The sequence below is a fragment of the Tenrec ecaudatus genome, chromosome 3 (genome assembly GCF_050624435.1).
Source record: "Tenrec ecaudatus isolate mTenEca1 chromosome 3, mTenEca1.hap1, whole genome shotgun sequence".
Classification (NCBI taxonomy): domain Eukaryota; kingdom Metazoa; phylum Chordata; class Mammalia; order Afrosoricida; family Tenrecidae; genus Tenrec; species Tenrec ecaudatus.
Window position 1 is genome coordinate 139,931,816 of NC_134532.1, and position 6,000 is coordinate 139,937,815.

Below are 6,000 nucleotides of genomic sequence, written 5' to 3' on the forward strand. Positions count from 1 at the left end.
CTGGATGGCTGCGGCTTCCTTCCTGGGGCAAGAGTCCAGCGACACCTACCTCTGTCATTCACCCAGCGCCCCGGACGCCTTGCCACACTGCAGGGAAGTGCCAGGCCCTGGCTGGCCAGCCCTGGGCAGGCAGCAGATGCGCACCTCCTTGGTGGTCAGCGTATGCGCTGCTGCGGGCCTTCTTGGAGGAGTGAAGGGCACGTCAGTGTTTACCCCCCTGCGGGGGAGAACCGTTTGTGTTGGATTCTGTTTGTTTTTAAGAACAAGCATGAGAAAATCCGTCTGCCCAGGTTTGCCGATCTCCACTTTCACAAATGTTTCAAACTAGCTAACCCGGGAGGGTCAGCCAACGGAGCTGAAACTGTGGGTAGCAAATATTGCAAAGCAAACTACCCGTGGGGTGGAGGAAGTGACGAGGAAAGACGCCCCCCCCCCCCCCGCCTAAAAATAAAAAAGTAAAATACCTCTTCAAGTCCTTCCTAGAGGATATCACAAGCGTTCTTCCCACTAAGGCCAGAAAACGGGAAAGAAAAAAATCACTATCTCCAAAAACCAGTTTCAAGTGAGGAAGTCTCAGGGGCTTGGTAAGTACCTCGATACGGTGTGCCACTTGAAAAATGAAAACACAACTACTGAGATATGTCCAAAGTAAGTCCTTGCTGAAAATAGTGAAGGATTTAGCACAGAACCTCAAGATAGTATTGGCTCATTTAACACTAACTACAATTAAGCCATTCTTTAAAAAAAAAAACATTTTATTAGGGGCTCATACAACTCATCACAATCCATACATATGCATACATCAATTGTATAAAGCATATCTGTACATTCTTTGCCCTAATCATTTTCAAAGTATTTGCTCTCCACTTATGCCCTTTGCATCAGGTCCTCTTTTTTTCCCTCCCTCCCCGCTCCCCCCTCCCTCAAGAGCCCTTGATAATTTTAGATTATTTTGTCATATCTTTCCCTATCCAGAGTCTCCCTTCACCCCCTTCTCTGTTGTCCGTCCCCCAGGGAGGAGGTCACATGTAGATCCTTGTAATCGGTTCCGCCTTTCCAACCCACTCACCCTCTACTCTCTCAGTATCGCCCCTCACACCCCTGGTCCTGAAGGTATTATCCACCCTGGATTCCCTGTGCCTCCAGCTCCTATCTGCACCAGTGTACAACCTCTGCTCTTCTTCTAATTGACAGCTCAAAACAATACCTGAAATCGGGGCCTCTAGCTACCAGGCAGGAGCTACATTCAGGCAAAACTCTTCACCTCCTTTTATTTCTCCAAACCAACCCAATAAAGCAAGATTATGATAAATGTAGAAAGGATCAAAGGCATGGTTTTCTTTGTACTTGGATTCACAATCAGCATCCATGGAAGCAGCAGTCCAGAAATCAATGCACTGCATTAGGCAAATCTGTCGTAAAAGCCACTTTTAAATGTTCCAAAGCGAAGATGTCACTTTGAGGACTAAGGTTTGCCTGACCCAGGCTGTAGTACATTCAATCCTGCGCATGACAGCTGAACAACCAGAGGGAAGGTTGAAAAATTACCCCGGCGTTTGAATTGTGTTTGGCAAAGAATATTCAATATGCCATGGCTGCAGGACGAACCAACATCCATCTTGGAAAAAGTACACTCAGAATGCTCGTTAGACGTAATGATGGCAAGATGCTGTCTCATTTCTTTGGACACTTTATTAGGTGACCCTAGTCCTTGGAGAAGAACATGCTTGGTGGAGGGTCAACCACACATCAAAAGGAGCCCCTCAATGAGATGGGTGGACACAGTGGCTGCACAAGTGGGCTCAGACGTGGCAGCAACTGTGAGGCTGTCTCAGAACAGAAGGTTGCTAGAAATCAGAACCAACTCTAGAAGCCACAGGCTGACACTGAGTGCACAAAGATTTCCCCTGACATTTGTTGCTCCTGACGAAACTCCACCAGCTTTTGTTTGTTGTTATTTTCACTCTCAAATTCTGAGCACTAGGTTCTCAATAAAATGCATTAACCCTCCCTTAAAATCTCCTTCTGGCCTTTTACCGGCAAAGTGAAATAGCATTTGCCTCAGGCCCAGTGTGTTTGAAAATGTATTACTACCACTCCCCTGCCAGACCAGGGAGGGGCAGTATCCCTTAAGGGCTTGCCTAGGTGTGTCCTAGATGGTGTCTAGGATACTGGAGCCATGAATCATGCAATGGCTCCATTGGTCAGGGGAGCCCTATCCCAATCATGTAAACCCTTCTGTCTGGCTTGATGTACTTCTCCCAATCATGGTCTCATTACCACTTCTGTCCTGTGGCCCACAACTGAGATGTTTTGATGTGTCACCAATCATGCTTCTGTGACAGTTTCCTATGTCTTTCAGAGCCTGTTTAAGCCTCCGATTCCCTGTAAACTGTCCCAAAATCACTATGACCTTGTACTGATGGTCTCCCTTATCCAGACGATGTGTCTTTGTCCTCTTTAAGACTTAATAAATATTCTCCATAAAGTGTGTTTGAGTTTTGGGGTCTCTTTTCTTCCCTCTGATACACAGAAGAGTTATTCTACAACAGAATAGTGGAGTGACAATAATATGGATTTCAGCATCTTAGATTAACTACAGACACTAGTAGTTAAAGCAAGTAATTTAGTCAAGGCTTCAGCTTTCTCAGCAGTGAAATGGGTGATCTTAAGGTCCAATGTGAGTGCATATCTGTTTGATAGACAACAAAATTCTACGGACCAGTGGCAACTTGTGTAAGCACAAAACTTTTTTTTCTAGAGATTTTTTTTTCATTTCTTTTTAAAATCATATTATTGGAGGCTTGTACAACTCTTTTTTTTCTAAACCCACCCGCGCCTGCTTGTACAACTCTTATCACAATCCATCCATCTATTGTGTCAACCACATTTGTTGCCATCATCATTCTCAAAACATTTTCTTTCTACTTGAGCCCTTGGTATCAGCTCTTCATTTTTCCCCTCCCTCCCTGACCCTCCCTCAGAAACCCTTGATTATTGATAAAGTATTATTATTTGTCATGTCTTACACTGTCTGATGTCTCCCTTCACCCACTTTTCTGTTGTCTGTCCCCCAGGGAGGGGCTTGTATGTAGATCACTGTGATAGGTTTCCCCTTCCTCCCTCCACCTTGCCCTTACCCTCCTGGTATCACTCCTCTCATTTTTGGTCCTGAGGGGTTTATCTGTCGTGGATTCCTTGTGTTTTTAGCTCTGAGCTGCACCAGTGTACATCCTCGGGTCTAGCCGCAGTTATAAGGTAGAATTGGGATCATGATAGTGGGGATGGGGAGCATTAAAGAACTACAGGAAAGTTTCATGTTTCATCAGTGCTACACTTCATCCTGACTGGCTGGCCTCCTTCCTGCCACACTTCTGGAAGGAAATGTCAAGTTGCCTACAGATGGGCTTTGGGTCTCCACTCTGCATTTCCCCTCATTCACAAGGATATGATTGTTTGCTCTTTGATGCCTCATACCTGATCCTATTGACACCTCATGATCACACAGGCTGGTGTACTTCTTCCATGTGGGCTTTGTTGTTTCTCAGCTAGATGGCTGCTTGTTTGCCTTCAAGCCTTTAAGACCCCAGATGCTATATTTTTTGATAGCCTGGCACCATCAGCTTTCATCACCACATTTGCTTATGCACCTGCCTTGCCTTCAGCGTTGGGAAGGTGAGCATCATGGAATGCCAGTTTAATAGAACAAATCATTATTGCATTGAGGGAGTACTTGAGTAGAGGCCCAATGTCCATCTGCTATCTTAATACTAAACCTATAAATATATGCACATAGGTCTATTTCCCTATCGCCATAAATAAATATATTTACATATGTACATGCCGGCATTTAGACAGCTATAAATGCCCTTTGCCTGTGAGTTCTTTCCTCTATTTCCTTTTACTTTCCTCTTGTCCCACTTCCATTTGCAGCCTTTATTTGGGCTTCAGTAAATTCTCTTGGCTATATTCCCCTTGTTCAAGCTCTACCAGGCCTCCTTACACCCTCCTCACCATCGATTTTGGATCACTTGTATCCTTGTCCCCTTGGGTTTGTTAACACCCACTTTCTTTCCCCAAATCCCCCTCGCCCATGTCCCCCCGGAACCGTCCATCCTGTGTTTTCTCCCCCAGATTATTTATCCTGCCTATCATATCTAGATACACCTGTAGAGATAACAATATGCACAAAAAAACAAGACAGAGCAAACAAAGCAACAAAACCACCACCAACAACAAAAGCCTGTAGTTAGTTCAAAGTCTGTTTGTTGACCTTTAGGAGTGTTTTCTGGTTGAGTCTGATGGGATTCCACCCCTTGGCCCCCAAATCTATTTTTGGTATTCTCTGGGGACTTCATTGCTCTATTCCCCTTGCTGTTCTGTTGCACACCCTTAGTGTTTTGCCTCAGTGTGGTGGGGTCAGATCGGGCACAATTGCCACACTGTGTCTTCAGTGTTGTTCCCCATAGCGCTGTGGGTCTGTGAAGGATGTCGTGTCTCATGGTGAGGCTAGCCCTATGGTCCCCTCTGTGCTTTGGCTGCTCTGAGCAAGAATGTCATCCTCAGGGCTTGGTGGGCCAGTATGTGCTGCACTCTTTCTTTGCCTTCATTTGCTTCTGTGTGCTCTGATCAGACATGTCCTTGTCCCTAAGCTGTAGCTTCAGTGCTGTCCTGTGAGGCGAATTCTTCTGCAGGGAATGGGTACTGTCCTCATAGTTGGGATTGAGGCCTGCCGCTCCAACCTCTCTATTGGTTCCCTGCTTCATGCTGGTATGTTGCATTCATAATTTGGAGCACCAGGTTGAAGTCTGGTCCCTCTTTCCCTGTGGAGATATAAACAATACCCTCCCCTTGGGTGGGTTAATGCCCTTTTGCCCTGCTGCCCATGACTTTTTCTCTCTTTTTTCCCCTCCTTTTTAATTGGCTACCATATCTATCCCTGGATTTGGTCTGGTCCCTGCCATACTACTTGGCCCTCACCCCAGAAATATTTGTATACAGTAGCTTTTTCCCTTTGCCCCTTTTGCATTTTTAAGCTTACCCCAGTGGATGGATTCATGTTGTACTTGTCCTTTTGTGCTTGGCTTACTTCATTTAGCATAATTTCCTCCAGTCCGTCCCATGCGGTAATGTGCTTCATGTGTTCATCACGGCTTTTTAGAGATGTGTAGTACATCATTGAATGCATGTAGCACAGTTTTTTTAATCCATTCATCTGTTTATAGAAATTTGGGTTGCTTCCAACTCCTTGCAATTGTGAACTGTGCCACGATGAACATTGGTGCACAGAAGTCTGGTCGTTGTTAGTTTCTTGTCTCTTCTGGGTATATGCCAGTTAGGGAGATTGTTGGGTCATATGGTAGCTCAATTTCCATCTGTTTTAGATATCGCCAAATTGATTTCCATAGTGGTTGTTCAGGTCCACCAGCAGTGAACAAGAGTTCCTGTCTCCCTACAGCCCCTCCAACACTTGTTGCTTTCTGATTTTTTGGATTGGGCTATCTTTGAGGGTGTTAGGTCGTATCTCATTGTTGTTTTAATTTGCATTTCTCTTATGGCTAATGATCGTGAACATTTTCTCATATGTTTATTAGCCATTCGAATTTCTGCCCTTGTGAAACTTCTGTTAAGGTCCTTTGCCCACCTCCTCAGTAGGCAACTATATTTTTTCTTTTTGGAAGTTAGGAGAGCATTCTAGATTTTAGTAATAAGGCCTTTGCCTTATGTGTCACTTAAAAATGTTTTCCCAGTCCTTGGGCTCTCTTATTATTCTCTTGGTGAATTCTTTCAATTTACACAGGTGTTTTATCTTCAGTGTATCCCAGTTGTCAATCTGTGACTCATCTGTATTTGTGTCCTTTCTTACTTCTGATAGCCTATATATTCCCTGTGCCAGAGTTGGTGACAATTCCCTCATAGATGGCCCTAATAGTTTGGGGTTTAACTTCATGGTCTGTGAACCACCTTGAGTTTATTCTTGTGCATGGAGTGAGATAAGGG